Below are 24,929 nucleotides of genomic sequence, written 5' to 3' on the forward strand. Positions count from 1 at the left end.
GTAAATTATAGCATCTTTTTTCAAAACTATGGAGAAATACAATTTTGGGACACAAACTTCTGGATGTCACAAAGTTTTTGGTAGAATCCAAATATGACAGCCCGCCCTGTGGGAAGGTCGGAGGGTCAGTGACAAGGGCGTCAAATATCTGTGAAATACCAATATTTTTATACCCACGAAAGGGGCAGTTTTAAAGACCTCTGCACAGCGGCACCGAGTCCGTCCCAGAGTCAGGGTGCTCACGGTAACTGACATGAAGCAGACGTCTCCTGCACATAAAATCAGACGGAAGCAGTCACTGCCGAGGACCCGCGCTCCGCTTACTTCCCCAGCGGTCGGTCTGTAACTGACGACAAACTGCTCCACTTGCAAACTCTTGAGACCAGAAAGGAAAGAGCCTCAGCTGTGCCCCTCCTCCCCTCCCCCCTCCTCCTGCTACAGTGGGGGTTCGTTCCTTCTGGAAACACGCGTCCCCTCTGGGACCCAGAGCCACTGAGCCCTCCAGCGACGGGGCTGGCCCCCTCCTGCAGAACGCTCGTTGTTGGTAAGAGCCTCGAAGCACGGAGTCACGACAGCATCCTGACATCTTCCGTTTTCCAGAACTGTCCGAGCCAGGAGCACATGCTCCAACGCCGACACGTCCCGGCCCCGTCGCTCTGCTGAAATTCTGTTTTAATTCTGTTTTTAGACTCTTCGGGTTTCTGTGCTGTTCAGTTGCACAGACAGCTCGCGCCTCCATTACTTTCTCCGTAAGGACTCCCGTTACCCCGTCCCTTCGGCTTCCCTATTACGTTAGGAAATGGCTTTTTTGAAAACTGCATCAGAGACTCGCTGTATGTCCGTGACTGGATTTCTCCGAGTAGCATCATGAAGGTGGGCTCTGCCCTCCAAACTAGTCTCTGGGGAGCAGGGTCTTTGCTCTTGCTCCACAGTCTCTGTTCACAGTGCTGGCTGCTGTCGCCAGGGGCCCCCCTGCAAGGCTGCCCTGCTAAGTCTCCCCGCCTGTCCTACCCTCCATTTCCCCTAAACAGCGCACCCCCTTTCCTGCACGTGAGCTTGCCCGCCTGTATTCTAGTCCAGCGGTCTCCCAGAAGCCCTGTGGCACGTGGACTTCTCAGTGTGGGAGTCCCATGCACCCAAGGGGACGGGGGCTTCACGTCAGACACCCCGGGGTCTTCAGGTCGTGGTCCCATGTGCGTCCTCCGTGCTGGGTGCTAATTCTCTTCCAGGTTGTCCCCCGCCTGCCTGCCGGTTGAGGTCATAGCACAATGTTCCGGTCGGTGTGTTCCAGTTCTTTTTCGTCGTGTAGTTGAGTTTCTCTGTGAACGTGCGAGTCTCTGACAGTCAGGTGATGTCTCCTTGTCCCCCGTGGACGTGCAACACAGCGTGTCCCCATGTCCTGTGCCCCGGGTGACGAGCTCCCAGCGCGTTTGACACGGGAGGAGAGCGAATGGATGACTAACGGACCGCAGTCCTGTCATTGTGACTTCTGTCCCCACCTCTGCATTTTCAGCTCAGAAGTATGAATGCGAACGTCACCCTCAGCCAGACAAGGTGGTCTCTTCCAGAAGGAACGCGTGCTGCCCCCAGGTGCCCTGGACGTGCCCCGGGCCCGGTTCCGCGTCTGCAACATTGCGACCGTCGCTTTGATTCTGGGGGTCGGGTCTGAGCCAAGTGTGTTCAGTCTCCGGCTCCCATCTGCCCACAAGGCAGGTCGCTGCCCCACTTGACAGAGAAGGACTTCGAGGCTCATAAAGCTGCGTGGGTCCCAAGAAGCTGTGGAAACCGCAGGTGAGCGGCCGAAGGTCGACTCGCGTGGGCAGTGGGACGCTCTGTGGGGAAGGTGTGGGGGCTGGCTGTCCTCTGGGGCACATGCTCAGTCCCCGTTTCCTGCTGGGACCTCTCTGATGTCGGCGACCTCTGCTCCGGCTGCCCTCCGGCCAACCCCCATTCCTGCCCCAGGTGCGTACCCCTGTCCGAACGACCCTCGCCCCAGAAGGCACCCCTCTGGGAAAGTTTCCTTCACCTGTGAGCACAGCTCTCTCGGGGTCGCCTCAGGGCTGGGAAAGCTCACCCTTCCTTGTCCTTCGAGAGCCACGGACGGCCATCCCTGCCGCTGTCCCTCCACTCTGACCACGTGGTCTGCGCCCACCAGCCCGTCCCGGGACGCCTCCCGAGATGAGGGGCAGATCTCGATCTGCGTGTCCCCAGGCCCCAGAGGACAGATGTCAAGCTGTCCTGAGACCTCCCTTCGACACCGCTGGGACAACTATCGGGTTCTGCCACCCCGACACGGAGACATCGCTAACCTCTACAGGTCTCAATGTCCTCAGCTTTAAAGTGCGGAACGGAACACAGCCCACTTTATAAGTGGCGAAGCTCGAACCCATTCCGTGGCGCACCTGGAGGACCGTGGCCGCCGTCTAAATGTACGGGGATGTCGCTGACGCTGTGTGTCTGGTGCCCGAGGCTCCTCCCCTCCTCCCTACAACACAGCGCCCTCTATGGCTGCTCATTTCCCTCGAATAAATCTCGGTGTGATACTAGAATTTGTCAGACAACACAAAGAGCAGGGTCTTCTGTTGGCTGGTTGGGTCTGGCTCCCCGCTGGCCCAGCCTCGGGCTCACACAGCCCCCCCCTTTAAACATGAGGAGCTTGCAACCCGTCCTTCTCAGCTGAGATCCCAAGACCCTGGGAACGTCCTCCCACCTGCTCGGCGCGGGAAAGCACGGCTTCTCTGGCGTGGCCGCGGCGGTGGCCTGTCGCCCGAGCCGCTAGGCACACGGCCAATGTCTAGTTCAGGTCTCACGGCAGCAAGGCCCCGCCCTCTTCTCCAGGTGACTGTCTTTGCTGTGATCACAGTAACCTGTGTCTCTGTGGAAACACCGACCACGAGCCCGCTCTTCACGCGACGCTCAACCGAGGTCTCACGACAGTGTCGTCTGCCACCGCTGTCTGTCCGCCAACAAGGCATCATCAAATGCCCAGCGAGGGGGGATGTGAACGGACCAGAAGGAGCCTGTTCCATCGTTTTTAATGTGTCCTATTATTGAACAAGATGAGAAACATCATTTCGGAGGCTGTGATAGGCAGAGGGACGACACCAACGGGGCCTCCGCATCCTTCTCCCTGAAAAATGTCAGCGGGTGGCTTCGTGTGGCCAGACCTTGCAGGTGTGACTGAGGTTGTGGACCTTGAGGGGGGGGTGACCCTGACTACCCAAGAGGCCCATCTAGCCTTAGCTCTGTGCCAGGGGGCAGGTCTGACGGAGCGGCCAGTGTGCAGGACAAGCAGCACAACGCCGTCTCCGAAGGCGGAGGAAGTGGCCGTCGGCCCAGGAGCACAGGGGCTTCTGGAAGTCAGAAAGAGCACGTCAGTGGGTGGCCCCCGGAGCTTCTGCGTGTAGCTGAGTGGAACCCCGAGGGGCTGCTGACTGCAGGGCTGTAAGGACATGGTTCTGTTGTGTCGGGCCAGCAGGTTTGTGGCGAGTGGAGAGAGCAGAGATAGAAAACAAGTTCGACGTTCGACGCCTGGAAATGAGGGGCCACGGTGAGAAGTAGCTTCGCCATCGGCCCACGGGAGGGACTGGGAGACGGTTGGGGACAATGACCGAAAAGCTCAGCACACACCTTGCGCAGGCGGCCAGTGGCAACCTGGGCCTGAGCGGTTGCGGTGGACTCGGGAGGAAGTGGGGCTGCTGGGGAAACCTCGGTCGTCCTGGAGGAACCGCCGCGGCCGCGATCCGACTCGGGGGAAGGGGCTGTGTTCCACAGGCCTGGGGACGCAGACCTTCGCGGGATGAAGCCCGGCAGTTAGCCGGCTGATCTGCAAGCGACGTGTGGGAGGCACAGTCCGCTTTTCTTTTCCTGCTGCTGGTAGTGAAAATATGAGGGAAAAGTGACAAATTGTACGAATAACTTTCTCATAAGTTGGAGATGGAGCCAGGACTGGATGGAAATTCTTAGTTCACCCTGATGGCAAGTGGTTCTAAATATGACAAAATAGAAATGTAAGTGGGGGAGTTTCATCAAGACAAATTTATTTTTTTAACTCATCTTTATTGTTGAATGTATTACAGATGTCTCCCCCCTTTTTCCCCATTGACCCCCTCCTCCCCAATCCTGCCCCCATCCACCCTACTGTCTGTGTCCATTGGTTATGCATACATGCATAGAAGTTCTTTGGTTTATCTCATCCCGCCCTACCTCCCCACTTCCCTTTGAGGTTCATCAGTCTAACAACCAATTTGTTCTTCTTAATCCCTTCATCATCTTCACCAATCCCCCCATCCCCCTCCCATCTGGCAACCAACAAAAAGTTCTCTGTATCTATGAGTCTGTTTCTGTTCTGCTTGCTCATTTTGTTTGTAGATTCAAATGTTGATAGATATGTATTTATTGCCATTTTATAGTTCATATTTTTGTTCTTCTCCTTCAAGAAGACCCTTCAACATTTCATATAATACTGGTTTGGTGTGATGAACTCCTTTAGCTTTTTGTCTGGGAAACTCTTGATATGTCCATTGATTCTAAATGATAGCTGTGCAGGATAGAGTGCAGGATAGAGTAGTCTTGGTTGTAGGTCATTTCTTTTCATCACTTTGAATATCTCTTGCCACTCCCTTCTGGCCTGCACAGTTTCTTTTGAAATATCAGCTGACAGTCTTATGGGAGCTCCTTTGTAGGTAATGAACTGCTTTTCTCTTGCTGCTTTTAAGATTCTCTCTTTGTCTTTAACCTTTGGCATGTTGATAATGATGTGTCTTGGTGTGGACCTCTTTGGGTTCATCTTGTTTGGGACTCTCCGTGCTTCCTGGACTTGTATGTCTGTTTCCTTCACCAAGTTAGGGAAGTTTTCTGTCATTATTTTTTTCAAATAGGTTTTCAATTTCTTATTCTCTTTATTCTCCTTCTGGCACCCCTATGATGTGAATGTTGGCGCACTTGAATTTAGTGAGAACATCAACAACATAAAAAAGGACCAGTCAGAAAGGAAGGATCCACTAACTGAAATAAAGAATAATTTACAGGAAATCAATAGTTGAGTAGGTGAAAACAAGGAGCAAACCATCGATTTGAAATATAAGGATGCAAAACACACCCAATCAGAACAGCAAAAAGAAAAAAGAATCCAAAAAATGAGGACAGTGTAAGGGGCCTCTGGGCAAGACGAATTTAAAACCCAACCTGGACCATGTCAGAGACCAAGGAAGAAGTTGTAATGTTCTCAGGGTATCTGATCCCCAACCTCACACGCTAATCCAATGAAAATATGCATGAGTTTATCCACTTTTCCCGCTAAGTTATTTCAAGCGTAGATGAAATAGATATTGAAACGATAGTTTAGATGTAGCAGAACAGTAATGAGCCTGTTTGGAGTATTAAAATGGTGTGGTCCTCACAGCACTTTTATTAGTTAGGGATTCAGCAGCAGTTGCGATTGTGAACGTCCTGTGGATGGAGAGAGGCTAAGTAACAACCAGGTTACAGATGTAGTACGTGGTTAGAAGAGATACATAATTGAACATTTCTTAATTTAGAAAGAGTGTAGAAGTCTGAGAGCAAAGTAAGAAGAAAAAACAAAAACAAAAACAGAACGCAAGGCACAAAAAGGAAAAGGCAGACAGATTTCACTTAGGAATCAAAATCAATATTCTTAAACATTACCAGATGCAAACTCAGGAGTACATTTGCAGAGACAATAACTAAGAACAACAATCAATGAATCAGTTAAGAACAGTTGAACGCTCATTTCAGTATGTATTGAGAAGGATACTCGCGAAGTCTGAAACACTTTATGTGACTAGTAAGAGAAAATGCGCTTTTCGGTTCAAACCCACAGTCTGCGTCGTACTCAATGACAGAGCAGCCTAGTCATGGCTGGGGAGACTCTAAATCAGGGTGCCCATGGTCACCGCTATTATTTACTGTGGACCTGAAATGTTGCCCAATTTGTTCAAAAACTTTAAAACCTCTTTAGTCATTGACTTAAATATTACCCTTCCTGAAGGAAGTTTATCCAAAGGAGATCATTCTACATTTAGAAATAAAGCTTCGTCAATATTAGACTCTCTGATCCCAGGTCATTTTACACATTGTATTCAAATGGCTCATTTGAATATTTATCTTTCCGCACAGTGCGTGCTGATGAGCAGGATAATAATGTGTTTATTACCGGCGGTGAGGGGGTCTCATATCATACCTTCCAGCCACAAGCAATGAGTACAATTATAAATGCCAAACAATGCAATATCCCTTACAATTATGAAAATCGGGGCCCAGCCCAATTACCCATCTATTGCAAATGCTGTCTATGGTCCATCTACTTCTTGAACTATTAAGGCCAAAATTACATTCCAGACAAAATGCTAGCTGACAAAATATTATGCAAAACAGGCATGTGACATGTTGATAACTGCAAAACCTGGAGGGAACTTGATTGAAATGTTAACAGCGGTTGCGATTGTTTGTTGTAAGTCAGGCAGCTCATTCCCCCTAATGCGCTGTGGTTTCCAGCTACACTGCAATGAACGCGTTTGCGTTGTTTAGATAGGGAGAGAATAAATCGCTATTTAAAAAATAAAATAGCAATTAATGTCTTTTTCCTATTTACTCTTTAAATACTATATATGACAAACCGATTAAAGAATGATCTCTGTAATTAAAACACAATGTTGTTTGTATGTGTGAATGTCTGAGACGGGTAATTTGCTTCATTAACTAAGAGGAATTTAACATATGGCATGATTTTGTTAAATTACATGATAATAAAAGTAAAATATGAAATATTTTTCAGTCTAATAAAGGTACTAAATATATACATATAAGAAAAGCAGATGTCCGGCTGGTGTGGCTCGGTGGTTGAGCACTGACCCTGCACCAAGAGGTTGCCAGTTTGATTCCCGGTCAGGACACATGCCCAGGTTGTGGGCCCGATCCCTAGTGGGGGGCATGCAGGAGGCGGCCAATCGATGTTCTCTCTCATCGATGTTTCTATCTCTCTCTCCCTCTAAAAAAAATCAATAAAGGAAAAAAATTAAAAAAAGAAGAAAAGCAACAAGAATACAAATATTACTATATAAAATGGATAAAAGATATTCACGTGAAGATTTAATATAGAATGAATACTAGATGGGTAACATTGAACTTGATGGTCATGACTCTAGTTTTTACTCTGATTCAATCTCGATCTCTCATCGAATCTAGTGGAAATGCAGAAGATTTATCCATAGCATGTTTTCAAGATACAGGACATATGTGTTTCATGGAATTGTTTTCTGAAGACTTTCTCTAGACATTTATTACATTTCAAGGTCATGTGTCATTCACAAGACTTTAAGATGTGTTCTTCTAGAAAGGACTTTTTACAATATTTTAAAATCAACTTTCAAAACGATCTTCTTCAATGAAAAAGTAAGATTTTCTTATGTTACCAGCTCAGAATATTGCAAGTACAGCCGTTATTTAGTTTGGTACGGCAGCTTTTATCTGAGATGAGATCTGTAGCTATCTAAGTAGAGTTCACCTTATGAAAAGAAATGAGCTTCCATTAGCTTCTGCTTCCTTTTGGGACATCTCCGAAAAATCCCAGCCTTGCAACAGGGGTGCTTCTTTGTAATTTAAAGGGCAAGTTGCAGTATTTTCTGGAAAGATATTTAAGAGAAGCCTTCGAGGTGCATGGTGGTGGTGTTTTGGCGCAGCCTCCGTGGCCAGTCCTGGGCGAGCCCCTGGGCCAGCGGCTCACTGCCTTCCTGCAGCACCTGCCCCAGGTGAGGCCCCTCCTGGGCCGAGAGGAAGGATGGCAGGCAGCCCTGGGTCTCAGACACCCCTACTCTGCTCACCGGAGAGAGAGGTAAATGACCATGTAACTTAGTGAGGGAGACATGGGTTCTCGGACTTAGATGTGAGTTTGCAAAGGGAGGAGTTGAGGTTGTGTTGCTCGTTGCGTGACTGCCTGGAAGCGAATACACGGAAGTTTACCAGCTTTGAGGAAAATCTCCTGCCAGGTAAAACCAGTCTGCTCAAAACCCAGCTCCGCAGCGCCCCCTCGCGGCGGAAGTGGGGACCACGGGGCCAGGCTGCGGTCCTTCCTGCAGGAGGCAGTCTGGGGCTTTCAGAGATGCTCAGGGTGGTGAGTGCCCAGCGGTTACCCGGTTTCCCTGGACAAGAGCGTGGCGGGTGCTCCACCCTCCTGTGTGCCAGGGCCCTGGCAGCCCTGACCCGCCCCTTCTCCTTCGTGGCCGGTGGACGTCCTGAGGGAGGATCACTGTCGTTGGGGTCGCTATCACTGAGCTGCCTCTGGACGGAAGAGCAGTAACGTCCCCATAAATAGACACATCAGAAATGTCCTGGCGACTCTCCAGAGAGCTTTCAGAAACTGAACGGGCAGGTTCCCTGATTGTTGGAGAGACGCGGGCTGTCAGCCGTAGCAGAATGCCCAGGCACGGGCCTCGGGCAGGCACCAGCAGTAGTGACAAGGGCCACGTGTGAGCACCAGCGGTGCACCTCGACCTACCGGGAAGTGTCCCCAAAGCTATCCTGTGTCGTTGCCCCATTTCAGAGTGGAGAGCACTGAAGGCGTGGACACAGGTCACCTCACCTTCCCTGGGCCTCAGAGCTGTTGCTGAAAATGCCATTTCCAAACACAGAAATTAGCCAGAAAAAAATGTCCAGATTGAAGCATACAAAGGAAGAAAAACCGGATATAAAATGCAACAGAAGTGTGTAATATACCCATAAAACGAGGTGAAAAGGTGTAATTTATATGTAATCCAAATTAAAAAAAAAAAGCCCTGGCCAGTCTGGCTCAACGGTTAGAGCGTCGGCCCACGGACCAGAGAGACCCGGGTTCGGTTCCAGCTAAGGGCATGTACCTCGGGTGCAGTTTGTCCCTGGCTCTGGTTGGGGTTGTGTGGGTGGCGGCCAGTTGATGTGTCTCTCTCACATCGATGTTCCTCTTTCTCTCTTCCTCCCTCTCTCCCTCCTGCTCTGTCTGAATCTGAAGATAAATGCAAAAACGTCGTTGAGTGAGGATTAAAAAAAAACAACAAACCAACCAGAGAGAGAAATGGAAAAAAGGTCGTATGGGAAGAAATATTACAGAACTTTTTTTTTCCCTCACCCGAGGACATTTTTTGTTATTTTGTTCAGATGGAGGGGGAGGGGGAGAGAGAGAGAGAGAGAGAGAAACATCGACCTGAAAGGGACACATCGAGTGGCTGCCACCCGCACAACCCAATCAGGGCTGGGGACAAACTGCAACCAAGGTATATGCCCTTAATGGGAACCGAAGCCGGGTCTCTCTGGACCACAGGCCGACATTCTAACCGCTGAGCCAAACCGGCCAGGGCTTTTATTTTTTTAAGAGAGAGAGGAAGGCAGAGGGAGAGAGAGAGAAACATCATTGGGAGAGCGAAACATCAGTTGGCTGCCTCCTGCATGTCCTCTACCCCAGAGCGAGCCCACAACCCAGACAAGAGCCCTCACTGGGAATCGAACTGGCGATCCTTGGGTGCACAGGGAAATGCCCAATCCACTGGGCCACACCAGCCAGGGCCTGGCAACCAACATTTTATCAGTGAGTATTAGTTTTTTAAAAAATATATCTTGAGCCCGGCTGGTGTGGCTCAGTGGTTGAACATTGACCATGAACCAAGAGGTCGCCAGTTCGATTCCCGGTCAGGGCACATGCCCAGGTTGTGGATCCGATCCCCAGTGGGGGACACGCAGGAGGCGGCCAACTGATGTTCTCTATCATCAATGTTTCTATCTCTCTTTCTCCCTTCCTCTTTCTCTAAAATCAATAAAAAAATAAATTAAAAATGTCTTGAAATATTTGCTACTTTCCTTACAATCTCCAATTTTTGAAATATACACATCCCTGATGTTATAGAAGAGGCTACCATAATAGGATGAAATACACGCCATTCATTTCACGAGCAGATGCTCAGAGCTGTGTTAAACGGCTTCTCCAGAAGACATTTCTGCTTCGCAAATACGAGAACAAAATTGATTTGATATAATTAAGCAATAAGGGAGAGGCTCGTCCTTGGCAGTTAACCTTGATAGTTATTAACTGCTAAGAAGCACCCTGCCCTTGGGCCTTAATTACTGCGTGAAAAATGTAACGGAATTATGATGGCAAACCCTGGAAAACTGAAAAATGCTCAACTTCCCTTTCCAGGGATGTGCTATTCTTAACCTACTGATTTCCTACCAATTAGCAGTGACAGTGTTATGTTCTTATTATACCTTTCCTTGGAAACCACAGCCACTATTTCAGAAAGCAGAGGTGTTTATACAAAATCTTTCTTTTATTTATTTATTTATTTATTTATTTATTTAATGAATTATTTATTTATTTTTTTGTTACAGATATTTTACCTTTTTACCCCATTGGCACCCCCCACCCCACCCACCTCTACCCCGTCCCCGGCTTAGTTGTCCATGTCCATTGGTCATGCATACATGCATATAAGTTCTGTGGTTTATCTCTTCCCACCCCCCACCCCCCCACCCCCTCTTCTGAGGGATGTCAGTCTGTGCCCTACTTCCATGTGTCTGGGTCTACTGTATTCCTCAGACTGTTATGTTCATTATATTCCACAAATAAGTGAGATCATGTGGTATTTGTCTTTTTCTGCTTGGCTTCTTTCACTTAGGATAATACTTTCCAGGTCCCTCCATGTCGTCTCAAAGGATAAGAGATCTTTCTTTCTTACCGCTGCATAGTACTCCATTGTGTACATGTACCACAGCTTTTTTATCCATTCGTCTACTGGTGGACACTTGGGCTGTTTCCAGATCTTAGCTATTGTAAATAGTGCTGCTATGAACATGGGGGTGCATATATTCTTCCTGATTGGTGTTTCAGGCTTCTTAGGGTATATTCCCAGCAGTGGGATCACTGGGTCAAATGGCAGTTCAATTTTTAATTTTTTGAGGTAGCACCATATTGTTTTCCATAGCGGCTGCACCAGTCTGCATTCCCACCAGCAGTGTACTAGGGTCCCCTTTTCTCCACACCCTCGCCAACACTTGTTGTTTGATGATTTGTTGATGGCGGCCATTCTGACAGGTGTGAGGTGATACCTCATTGTTGTTTGAATTTGCATCTCTCTGATGACTAGTGATGTGGAGCATTTCTTCATATGTCTTTACAAAATCTTTCTTAAAGGCACTTCTGAGTTAAACATTGGGCAACACAAATAGAACTGTATTTTGTCTCACACTGTTTTTCTTGGTCATAGAATCATACTCATGGAAAACGTAGAAAAGCTACAGAGAAGAGCATAAAAACTTCTGTGAACCCAGGCTGCTCATATTTTGCTTAATCTTCCCTTACTGATGCGCACACATTTTCTTAGCAGGAGGATTGGAGCTGGCAAAGGCCTCAAGCCGTCTCTCGCTCTTGCTGTCTTCGCTGTTCTCTGTGAGCATTTTCTTGCGCCATTGGCACGAGTCCCGGCTTTCTGCAACGACCCCGCCTCGCACGGGCGGAGAGAGACAGTTAAATGTCTTCTCAGCAGAGAAGTCAGCATGTTTGGTTTTTCCAGGCGAGGACAGCTAAGAGCCGTCCGTCGGAGGCACCGTCGCTGACGTTTTTGGAAGGAGGTTTCGCGGTTCGTGCTGTGCGTTCCGAGACCCGTGCCCGTTTGCCTTGGTTACTTGTAGTAGTCCGAAGGGTAGAGTGACTTCACTTGGTCCTCGTGTCCTTTCCAGAGGGGAGGACTCCTGTGCTCAGACCGAGACATGTCAGGGTTGCGTGTGAGCTGGGATGGGCATGGGCCGGCACTGTCCGACGGTGCCACGCCAGGAGGAAGCCCCGTGCCCGCGTCCAGCGGCTGTGGGCTCCCCCAGCTGTCTGCAGGGTGCTGAGCGGCCACCACACTGGTCTGTTAAATCCAGCAGGTTGTGTGTCTTTGAAGTGTGTGTGTGTGCAAACAGGAAACTAAGAAATCTGGACATAAACATTTCAGTGGGTCCTCAGTGGGCTGGTTTAAGAGAAAGGAGACCGTGTGGTTGGCATAATTGCTATCCACAGAGCTGGACTGATGTCCACGCTGGCCGGCACTGCACACAGCGCTCTCTGAGAACAGTGCAGGGGATGGGGGCCTGGCCAGCCGCTCCTCTGTGCACCTGCGGGTTTCCTCTTAGTCTCTAATGTGGACATGCCCCTGGAGAGCCCTGGCCAGCCACCATGAGCTCACAGCTGGAGGGTCCACCCTCATCAGCTCCAGGGAGCCTGCAGCACCCCTGTCTCTGCCTCACTCCTGACGGTCCCCCCACCACCAAGCCCTCAGCATAAATATGAGCGATTCCCCTTCCCTTGTAACAACCTCATTTTCGTTCCTTCTTCCTGAAGCAGTTACAGTGTAGTGATGTCATGTATTTAAACCTGTAAACAGAATTACTATCAACATTTAACTGATTCTTGATTACAATCAATTATATTTCTGAAACAATCAAGCATCCTACAACTAAAAATAATTGATTCGTTAGCACGCCCCCTTACTTGACAATTACACAGATGCATTGTTTATGTCATTAGATCGATGTACAGTGCATTATCCCACATTTTGTGCTGTTGTTACAAAGCTACTAAACTCTCCAGCTCACTTTCCCATCTCCCTTCGGCTGATACTGAGGCAGAGCGCTGAGTGCGTTCGAACGGGCCGGTTAAAAACCGGGTCACCTGGAGCAGCACAGTGACATCATAGGTCAAAGGCCCGAACAGCGGGTCAGTTCAAATGAGTCATTAACTAACTTCCCTCTGATCTTTTCAGAGGAAGATGCTGGGGCCCAGATTAGCTGGACCCAATCATGTGCTTTACCCGTTAAGCAGAATAATGACCCGTCGAGGCAAAATCCTTCACCCAAGCAGGGGGTGCGCACGGGGTGAAGAAAGAGAAGCCGGTTACCCTGCGGGGCAGCCCTGCCCTCGCACCCCGGATGGAGCCCCGGCCGGCGGGAGCTGCACCAGGCGGTGAACAGGGGGTGCCGTGTCGGGAGCACCGAGGGTCCACTGGCCAGCAGAGGCCCAAGGGCTGACCCGTGGGGACAGGGGCGGGAGGCAACGCCCAGAGGGAACCTGGTCTGCCGCCGGGACCCTCTCCCTCCACGACGTGGCTCCCAAAGCCGTACCGCATTTCTGAACCAACCAGAGAGACACAGGTTTTGACAAAAAAAAAAAAAAAAAAAAAAATTCTTGAATTTATGTATTTGAATGTCCTAAAGAGGTTTCAGAAACCCTATATATTTACATGTTCATGAATCAGTTTATTACAAGAATAACATTTTACAAAATCAGAAAAGTGTCCTCGCCTGGAACTCACCCCACTCGCGCCCGTGGGCTCCCAGACCTGTCAGGGCCGCGGGCCGGGGGACAGGCGGCTGAGCAGGAACATCCTTTCAGAAGGCAGGAGCCAGGAAGGAAGCCGACTTGGCCGATGTGACCAGGGAGCGGCAGGGACTGTAGGGCTTCCTGTCCCTGACCGGTGACCTCAGATGGAGGGGCCCACACCACAGCGTGGGGTCCAGGTGCTGGGGTCAGAAACCTGAGGCGGGTTCATCGGCTGCGCTGCTCCCCGGAAGCCCGGGGGCCTGGTGCCCTCCTCACGGGACAGTCTCCCTCCCCGTCCCTGACAAAGCCACTCCAGCTTCCAGGGCCACCCGGAAACCTTGTCCTGTGTCCCTTCCTCCAGCCTCACAGCTGACAATGTGCTTGAGTCCCTCCCATGGCCTCTCTGAGCCACCCTCCTGCCCACGTCTCAGTGTCAGGAACACCTGGTCACTGAGGGCCAGGACCGCGGGTGGGGCTGCCCCTTCTGTGTGTCCTGTGGAGGGTCTGGGGTCGGTCGTGCTCAGTAATGTTCACTCGCTGATTTAAAAACACAACAGCCCTGGCTCAGCAGCTGGAGCATTGGCCCGAGGACCAGAGAGTCATGGGTTCAATTCCGGGCAGGGGCACACACCTCAATTGTGGTTCAGTCCCCAACCCTGGTCAGGGTCATGCAGGAGGCGACCAGTCGATGTGTCTCTCACATCCATGTTTCTCTCTCTCTCCCACTCTGTCTGAAAATAAATGGAAAATATCAAAACTAAGAACACCAACACCTGGTTACCTTGGCCCACCTGGCTGACCTGGGACGGTTGCCAGATCACCTCTGTGACCTGTCTCACCTCTGTGACCTGTCTCACCTCTGTGACCTCTCACTTTTGTGACCTGCCCTACCACTGTGACCTGTCCACTTCTGTGACCTGTGGCCATATAATACCCCACAGGGCAGGGTTGGGGCCACTGCAGTGACTCCCCAGTAGGCTCAAGAAAGGGCTCCCCAAGACCTGGTCATACTTAACCTCAGACTTGGCGATTGAGACCTAGCTGCCACCTGGGGACATGGGAAACCACCCCCACAGGGACAGCACGTGCCCCCGGAGCAGAGACAGCCAGGCGGGCTGGGGTGCCGGGAGAATGAGCAGGCAGGTGGATCCAGGGCCCTGGGTGGGTTGGAAATGCTCTCAGAACATTAAGACTTTTAGGCCAGAGGCATGATCTGATTTATATTTTTTAAAGATCACTCTGTGATTTGACATTTGAAATGATATTTGAGACGCGTCCTGAGAGCACAGGGGTTTGGACAGAGGAGGAGGTGGGATGAGCTCCAGGTACAGAGCGGACACGTGGCCAGGAGGCAGGAGAGAAGAACACCGGGGACCGGAGCCCACCCCTCAGAGGCCTGTGAGTGAGGGGGCAGGGCAGGGGCCAGGATCCTCCAGGGGGGACAGGGGAGGGGACAGAGGACCCTCCATGGAGGGGGCAGGGCAGGAGGCAGGGGACCCTCCATGGAGAGGGCGGCCAGTCCTGCCCCTTCCCTGGGTCCCTGGCCCTCCCTGCCCTGATCCTTCCCAGGGACCCCTGTCCCCCTCTCCCGTCTCCTCATTGAGGAGCCTCCTCTCCCCCTGCCCTGTCCCCCCATGGAAGGTCCCATGTTTTTCCCTGCCCTGACCCTTCCCAGGTCTCCTGTCCCCCCTGTCCTGCCTTCCCATGAAGCGCCCCTGCCCCTCTGTCCTGTCCCTCCTGGGAGGCCCTGTCCCTGTCCTGCCTGTCACTCACAGGCACCTGAGGGGTGTGCTCAGTCCCCGGTGTTCTCTCCTGTCTGCAGCGGCCACGTGTCTGCTCTGCACCTGCAGCACATCACACCCTCCTCACCTGTCCAAACCCCTGTGCTCAGGACGCCTCTCAGAGATCATTTCAAATGTCAGATCACCAGAGGTCTCCAGAGGGAAAGGTGGGGGCAGAAGAGGGTGGACGGGGACAAATGCTGACAGAAGGAGACTTGACTGGCGAGGTGAACACACAGTATACAGATGATGTACACCTGAGACTGTGCCATTTTACTAACCAATGTCAGAGGCTGGAGCGTCGGCCTGTGGACCAGAGTCCCGGGTTCGGTTCCCACTAGGGGCATGTACCAAAATAAAAAAATAAAAAATGAATAGGATTAATACAAGTTTAAGAGACCCTGTACTAGACATATTGGGGGATCGCTTTGTAAGTTATATTAATGTCTAACTACTATGCTGTACACCTGAAACTAATGTGGAATGTCAATGCTAATTGGAAAATACTTTAATTGTTAAAAACTTTCAAAAATAAACATATAAATATAGAGTGATTTTAAAAAATATAAATCAGATCGTGACACTCCCAGGTCTACAAGATCAGGGGCCCCAGCAGGGTCAGCTGTCCAGCCAGCACCGTGGCCACGATGGTGACCCTGCGGGAGAGCAACGCCCCGTCTCCCCTCCAGCGGCCTCCGTCACTGTTCTGGGGCAGCGGCCCGGGGCCGGCAGAACTCTGCTCCCTTCCCAGTGTGCTGGGCGGCACTTCGCTGTTAGCTCTCATGGGAGCAGACTCAGAAAAACTTTTAAACCCTTAATGGTTCTATAACATTTTCAACCCACCCAAGGGAACTTTATCCACCCCCTTCCTTCTCCTGCACCCCAGCCTGGCTCCCCCTGCCTTGAGGGAGAGCCTGGGACGGTGCTGCCCAGGCGGCCAGTGAACATGCATCTGCTCGGCCATCTACCGAGAACTGCAGTTCTCTTAGGAAGGACATGGGGGAGGCACCTGCTAGGATCAGCCACGCACGAGGAGACTCAGCTTTTCATGACACAGTGACGGGATCACAGCTGCATGACCCCACCATGTCTCTCCCCGCTGCATCCCAGGGGACCCATGGATGGCCCACAACAGGAAGCCGCTCCCTGGCTTCTGAGAACCCACAGACCCTCTGCGAAGCCCTTGAGCTCACATCGCTGATCTCAGACTACAGATCCCAGACACCTTAAGTCTAATTTTGACTTTTTAATTCCACTCTTACAAAGCCAAGTCTGTGTCTTTTGTACATTTCTCAAGGCTGTGTAAGCACCCAGCGGGTGGCAACTAGACCTGGTACACCCTGGGACATTTGCTGGGTAGCCTCAGACCCAGCACTGACACCAAGTTTGAACCTGTATCAATCTGGTGAACACCACTTGACCCTTCCTGGGGACTCACTGAGAACCTACCATGTGCAACTGGAGTATCTGCAGAGACTTTTATGGTGACGGAGCCTAACAGGCAGCCAGCAGGTGGAGGCAGGCAGAGACAGACCTCAAGGTGCCTTGGGACCTTTGCTGACCCGCCCCCAGGCTAGGAGCTGTGAAAGCCAGCCTTGGTGCACAGCGTGGACCTTCCCATGCTCACCAGGCCAGCAGAAGCATCCACATACTGTGAATTGTTCTGTATCTCCAAACAGATCTCCCAGGACCAGTCACAAAAAAAAAAAGTCTGACATTGGCCAGCACCAGAGTCTCTCCCAGGAGGCCCTAGAACCAATGTACCTAGTGACCAGCTTCAGACATCAGAGCAGAATCCAATTAGGTTCACAAGCAGCGTATCCAGAGGAAGATCGTGGCAGGCACCAGACCCTGCTGAGGTGAGTTCTGCTCCCCATGTGGTCAGCACCTAGACAGCAGCTTGTACCCTGTGTTCAGGGTTGATCCTCACAGCCAGCCAGCCTGAGGGTTGACACCAGGCATGAAGAAGCTGATAGCAAACAAGACAACCACAGCAGGAGGGCCCATGTAACACACACAGGGACATTCCTGGGCACCCAGCTCAGGTGATCAAGTAAAGCGCCACTGTGTCCCACAGGACACCTACCACGTAAGGCCACACTGCCAAGACGGGAGTGACAGCAGATCCACCTAATACAGAAAAACAATCACACAGAGGTGGTCAGCATGCGAGACAAAGAAACATGCCCCAAATTAAAGAACAGGAGATAGCTCCAGGAAAAAAGCTAAATGAAGTGGAGACAGCAACCTACCAGATACAGAGTCAAAACAATGGTTATAAGGATGCTCAAGAAACTTAGGGCAAGAATGGACGAAATCAGTGAGAGCTTAAACAAAGAGACCATAACCATGAAAAAGAACATATAAGCTATAAGAAAGAACCAGTCAGATAGAGAAAAAAAAAAACAAAACAAAACTCAAAAGATCAATAAAACAAAGACCTGGTTCTTGAAAAGATAAATAAGATTGATGGACCCTTAGCTCTAGGCTCACCAAGAAACAAAGAGAATCCAAATACACAAAATCAGAAATGAAAGAAGAGAAGTAACTGACACCACAGAAATACAAAGGATCGTTAACAAATACTATGAACAATTATACAGCAACAAATTGGACAATATAAGTGAAATGGACAAATTTCTAGAAACACATAGTTTCCGAAAACTGAACTGGGAAGAGATAGAAAACTTGAACAGACCAATAACAACTAAGAAAATTGACGATGTAATCAAGACTCTCCCAGCAAACAAAAGCCCAGGCCCAGACATCTTCATGGGGGAGTTTTACCGAACATTCGAAGAAGAACTAACACCCATTCTTCTCAAACTATTCCAAAACATTCAAGAAGAAGGAAGACTTTCAAACTCGTTTCATGAATCCAGCATAATTCTAATTCCAAAGCCAGATAAAGACACTACAAAGAAAGAAAACTACAGGCCAATATCCTGATGAACATAGAAGTTAAAATCCTGAACAAAATACTAGCAAATCAGATCCAGCAATACATTAAAAAAAGTATGCACCATGACCAAGTGGGAGTCATCCCAGGGGTGTAAGGTTGGTACAATATTTGCAAATCAATAAATGCGATACACTACTTAAAAAAAAAAAAAAGAAAAAAAATATGATTATATCAATAAATGCTAAAAAAAAAAAAAGCATTTGACAAAAATGCTCAGCAATGCAGGAATAGAGGGATCATATTTCAACATAATAAAGGCCATATATGAAAAACCTACAGCCAACATCATACTCAATGGGAAAAAACTAAAAGCATTTTCCTTAAGACCAGGAACAGGACAGGGATGCTCACTTTTGTCACTCTTATTTAACATAGTACTGGAAGTCTTAGCCACAGCAATCAGACATGGAGAAAAAATAAAAGGGATCCAAACTGGAAAGGAGGAAGTGAAACTGTCATTATTTGCAGAGGACATAATACTGTATATAGAGAACCCAAAAGATTCCTCCAAATATCCACTAGAACTGATCATGGAATTCAGTGCAGTAACAGGAGACAAAATAAATATCCAGGAATTAGTTGCATTTTTATACACCAATAGTGAACTATCAGAAGGGAGGCTAAGAAAACAATCTCATTTCACAATTGCATCAAAAAATAAAATACCTAAAAAATAAATTTAACCAAGGGTGTAAAAGACCTGTACTTGGAAAATTATAAGACACTGAAAAAATAAATGGAAAAAGATACAAATAAGTGAAAGCACATATGGTATTCATGGATAGGAAGAAATAGCATCATTAAAATGTCCATACTACCCAAAGTAACCTATAGATTCAACGCAACTCCTATCCAGATACCAATGGCGTATTCACAGAACTACAACCAAATTCCAAAAATTTATATGGAACCAAGAAGACCCCAAATAGCCACAACAATCTTGAGAAAGAAGAACAAAGTTAGAGGAATCACATTACCTGATATCAAACTATACTGTAAGGCCATAGTAATCAAAACAGCCTGGTACTGGCATAAAAACAGTCAAAGATCAGTGGACCAGACTAGAGAGCCTAGAAACAAATCCACAGCTTTATGGTCAATTAATATGTGACAAAGAAGGCAAGAAGATACAATGGAATAAAATAGTCTATTCAATAAATGGTGTTGGTAAAATTGAACAAATAAGTGAAAAAAGAAAAAAGAAAACTAGACCACCTTCTTACACCATATACAAGAATAAACTCAGAATGGATTAAAGACTTCAACGTTAGACTCAAAACCATAAAATTTCTAGAAGAAAACATAGGCAGTAACATCTCAGACATTTCTTACAGCAATATTTTTTCTGACATATCTCCTCAGGCAAGAGAAACAAAAAAAATAAAAATAAACAAATGGGACTACATCAAACTGAAAATGTTTTGCACAGCAAAGGAAACCATCAACACAATGAAAAGACAACCCACTGAATGGGAGAACATATTCACCAATACATCTGATAAGGGCTTAATAGCCAAAATTTATAAAGAACTATGGAACTCAGCACCAGCCCTAGCGGGTGTGGCTCAGTTGGTTGAGCACTGTTCTGTGAACTGAAAGGCTGTGGTTCAATTCCTGGTCAGGGCACATGCCCAGATTACAGGCTGGATCCTTGGTCGGGGAGCATGTAGGAGGCAGCTGATAAATCCCCCCCCCCTTCCTCTCTAAAAACAATAAAAATGTATTTTAAAAAAACTCAACAACAACAAAAAACTAACAATCCATTTAAAAAACTGGCCAAGGACCTGAATAGACACATCTTCAAAGAGGACATACAGATCGTCAGTAGTCATGAAAAGATGCTCAGTGTCAGTAACCATCAGGGATGCACATTAAAACCACACAGCAGTCAGAAGGGCTGTCATCAGTACATCAACAACGAAGGAGCTGGTGAGGGTGTGGAGAAAAGAACCCTTGTGCCCTGCTGGTGGGAATGCAGACTGGTGCGGCCACTGTGGAAGGCAGGGTGGTGTGACTTCAAAACGTTAAAAATGACCCTGGCCAGCATGGTCAGTGGTTCGAGTGTCGACCTGTGCACCGAAGGGTTGTGAGTTCTATTCCATGTCAAGGGCAGGTTCCTGAGCAGCAGGCTGGATCCTGGCCCTGGTTGAGGCCTGTGCAGGAGGCAACCAATTGATGTTTCCTTCTCTCTTTCTCTCTTTCTCCCTCTCTCTCTTCCCCTTTCTCTTTCACTCTCTCTAAAAATTAATAGAAAAAATATCCTCAGGTGAGGATTAACAAAAAATAATAAATTAAAAATGTAACTTCCATATGACCCAGTGATTCCACTTCTGCAAATATATCTGAAGAAACCTAAACACTAGTTTGAAAGAACATATGCTCCCCTATATTCTTTGGAGCATTATTTACAGTGGCCGAGATGTGGAAGCAGCCACGTGCCCGTCAGTAGATGAGCGGAGAAGAAGCTGAGGTTCAATCACTCAGTGGAACACTACTCGCTGTGAATGAAAAGAAGGAAACCCTGCCTTTGGGACAGTGTGGATGGACCTGGAGAGTGTTATGGTGAGTAAGATGAGCCAGTCAGAGAAAGACTAATACCGTAAGATTTCACTTTATGTGGAATCTAATGAACAAAATATACTAACAAACAAAATAGAAACAGACTCACAGATACAGAGAACAGTCTGACTGCTGTCAGAGGGGGAGGGGAGTAAGGGTTGCCTGAAAAAGGTGAAGGGATTAAGCAAAGAAAGATAACCCCCTCAGACACAGACAACAGTGTGGTGATTTCCAGAGGAAAGGGGGTGGGAGGTAGAAGCGGTAAAGGGGGACAAATGGTGATGGAAGAGACTTGACTTGGGGTGTGAACACACAATGCAATATATAGATGATGTGGTATAGAACTGTGTCCCTGAACCTATATCATTTTATTAACCACTGTCACCCCGATAGATTCAGTTTAAAAAGGAAGGGCATTCTGACACTTGCTACAACCCGGATGGACCGTGTGGACATTATGCTCAGCGAAAAGCCAGTCACACAGACAGACGCTGTGGGAGTCCACTCACGGGAGGTCCCGAGGGCGATCGGAGTCAGAGACAGAGGTGAGACGGACGGCACCCGGGGTGGAGCGGAGGATGGGAAGTTGTTCAGTGGGGACAGTTTCAGTTGGAGACGATGGGAACAGAGATGGAGATGATGTGGTGACGGCCGCACAACAGTGTGAATGTACTTACCACACTGAACTGTGCGACAAGAGATAAAAGAGTAAATTTTACTGTGTATATTTTACATGATAAAACTATCGAAAAAAGAAAAAGAAAGAGAAGGCCAGGCCTTGCAAACAGCTGTGGTGGGACGTGCTCAGGCCACCTGAGCTGCTCTCACGAGGCCTCTGGACCCCGGAGATGGCAGAGCCTGGGGTCCGAGGGCCTGTGAGCAGCCCTGGACAAGCCTCGGTTCCCCCTGTCTGCCTCCCAGGCCTAGAGAGAGACGGAAAGTGAGCTTCTGTGGGGAGTCACACTGCGTGTGTAGCAGAGATGCTGCCTCTCACACGTCTGGGGACAGCCGAGCAGCCTGCCGGACACACAGCCACTGCCGCTGACCATGGGACCTGGGTGGTGACCCCCGCCCACCAGCAGCGCCGGGAGCCGCCCCTGAAGGAGCAGCTGAGACCTGCCCGCAGGGCTTCCGTGGTGCCTGTTTTAACTGTACAGCAGCCCTGGCTGGTTTACTCAGTGGTTAGAGCATCAGCCCTCAGACCGAAGGGTCGAGGTTGGATTCCCGGTCAAGGGTAGGTTCAATCCCTGGCCCCGACTGGGGTCCTGGGGGAGGCAAGCCATCTGCAGCCGGGACCCTCTCCCTCCACGGGGCGGCTTGCAAAGTGGGAACCGCATTTCTGATCCAAACAGCGAGACACAGGTTTTGATAAAAAACTAAAAAGATTTTTTTCATTCATGGATTCATTTATTTGAATGTCCTAAAGAGGATTCAGAAACCCTACGTATTTACATGTTCACAAATCAGTTTATTACAAAAATAAAACGTTATAAAATCAGGAAAAAAACCTTGCTTGCCTGGTGTGGCTCAGTGGCTGGAGCGTCATCCCGTGGACTGAGAGGTCCGGGTTCGATTCCCGGTCAGCGCATATGCCCGGGTTTCAGGCTTGATGGGTTTCAGGCTTGATTTCCAGTGAAGGGCAGGCAGGAGGCAGCCAATTGATGTTTCTCTCTCACTGATGTTTCTATCTCTCTCTCCCTCTCCTTTCCTTTCTCTCTAAAAAATAAATAAATACATAAAAACATATTTAAATAAAAGAACCCTTTGCTCCTGAACTCATTCAACAACTGTGCCCCCCCCCCCCCCCCCGTGGGCTGGCTGGACCTGATCTCGGGGGGCGGGGCACAGGGTACCTTTCAGATGCTGAAGGGCCTGGGAGACAGACAGGTGAGCAAGAACATTCTTTCAGAAGATACTAGGAGCCATGAAGGAAGCAGACTTAGCGGATGTGACCAGGGAGTGACAGTGTCTATTCTGCTTTTCTTCGCTGCCCTGACCAACCCAATGCTGTTCAAGGGTCAAGGGTCCTATCCTGGCAAACAGCCACCCTTTCTGAGGTCCGCGCTGTGCCTGGCACTGTTCTCTCTCTCTCTCTTTATTGACTGAAGAGAGAGAACGGAAGAGAGAGGGAGAAACACTGACAGGAGAGAAACATCCGTCGGCATCCTCCGGCAAATGGGTGTCTAAGGGAACATGTCCCCTTTGAAGGCTAGTCGTCAGCTGCCTTGGCCACTGGCGGGGACAGCCTGAAGGACAGGTCCGAGGAGCTTGAGAGAAGGGGGCAGGCTCAGCGGCCCCGCCCCAGCTCCGTGTGCCCCCAGGGCACTGGCGTCACTGTCTCTCGGAGGTGAAGCCAGAGGCCAGGGCCTGTCCAGATGCCCACAGGTGACTGCTCCCCGTACCTGTGGACCCACCTGGGCTGCAGCAGTTCCGGGGAGGGAAGCTGACATCGCTCAGTGCGTGCCCGCTGCCAGCCTCTGTCTGGTACAGTCAGTGCCAACAGACACTTATTCCACGGATGGCCGGTGAGCTCGTCGGTGTCAGCGGTCATCGCTTGATCCGTGACCGCAGCTCGGCCCTTTGATGGAACCCCAAGTAGTGTTCACGGGAGAAATACACCCTGGAATTCTTGTAGAGAAAGGTTTTGTGAGCTTTTTAAACAACTGTCATGGAGGAAAGGCAAACTTACGGGGACATTTCTTCGTGAGAGATTACAGCCCTTACCAAGGACGGGGGTCTCACAATGTCAGAGGCTGTCCGCTCACTTTGACCTTTGACCTTGCTGGCCGAAAAATAGTGGCCAAACCCAGGGATCCGTTCTCAATAAATTGCATGATTTTTTTTGGGGGGGGGAGAGGAAGGGAGAGAGAGATAGGAACATCCATGTGAGAGAGAAACGGATCGGCTGCCTCCTGCACACCCCCTACTGGGGATCGAGCCCGCAACCCGGACATGTGCCCTGACCGGGAGTCAAACCGGAACCTCTCAGTCCCTGGGAGGAGGCTCCATCCACTGGGCCACCCGGCCGGGCTGCATGAAATTCTAAACACTCTTCCTTTTAAAAGTTTTGTTTTCCTCCCAGCCTGAAAGGAAAGTGTGGTCTTTGTTTGCAGACTTCAGCTATAAATACACATGTGAACAATCTCTGTACTTGTGTTACTCAGACCTGATTCCGTCTGTCTGATTGTCCCAGGACTGAGAGAGTTGTGATGATACCAGGTAAGACTGTTGGCTTAGGGGTCACACACACACACACACACACACACACAGAGACACACACACCACAGAGACACATATAGACACACAGACACACAGACACACAGACATACATAGACACACACAGAGACACACAGACACACACACACATTGTCTGAACACGCAGTGACGTCCCTTTACAAACAGTGTATCAGCTCTCAGGTCCTCTTTCAACTTAGATCGACCTGTCTTGTATCAGGGGATGATTTGAAACTTTGCATTTTTGTTTTTAAAAGCTGTCTGAATGTCTGCACCCAGTGGCGGAGCGCAACGTCCTGTCCACGGGTGCGGTTCCTGAGTGTCCGGCCCACGGGCGAGTCCGAGCTGGCTGTGAGCAGGCAGCTCACCCTGGGGTCTCGAGCACCCGGGGCGCGGTCCGGACGCCCCTGCATGCCGAGCACGTGCCCGGAGGGCGGACACGGGCACCGGGCTCCCTTCCACCCGGGCCTCTTCTGTTCTTACCCCGCTTCTTGCTCATGCGTTCCCGCCCTGATTGCCCCGCAAAGTGTGGACTGGGGGAGGTGCGCGCGGCCCGCACTGCCCAGCGGGGCTCCTGCAGATCCACGCGCCTGCTGGCCGCAGCCGGGCCTGGGGTCACTGTGCGAGTGGGGAGCCGCCGCCGTGTCCGGAAGGGGGAGCGGGATGGCTGGACCTGTGTTTCATAAAGATCATTCGATGCTTTTCCAGGAAATGCCAGAAGGTAGGCGCGGGCAGAGGAGGGTGTTCCTGTTACCGGGGGCAGGAGGGTCCCTGACCAGGACATCGGGCCGTCTGGTCGGTGAGGAATGGCTGGGTGGGGGGCGAACACTTGCCGACGTGTTGGCGACACAGTGGGAGGTGGAGAGAGAGGCTGGACTCAGTGTGGGCCCTGAGCAGCCGCCAGGGCTGAGGTGGGAGCTTCAGGTGAGGGACAATGTCTGGAGGAGGGACCACAGGCAGGTTCTTCGGACGCTCACTTTCCAGAGGGAGACAGCAGGAGGAAGGACGGCAGCCGAACACCTCCAGGTGGACAGGTCTCCTCACAGAGGCC

The sequence above is a fragment of the Molossus molossus genome, unplaced genomic scaffold (genome assembly GCF_014108415.1).
Source record: "Molossus molossus isolate mMolMol1 unplaced genomic scaffold, mMolMol1.p scaffold_m16_p_15, whole genome shotgun sequence".
Classification (NCBI taxonomy): Eukaryota; Metazoa; Chordata; class Mammalia; order Chiroptera; family Molossidae; genus Molossus; species Molossus molossus.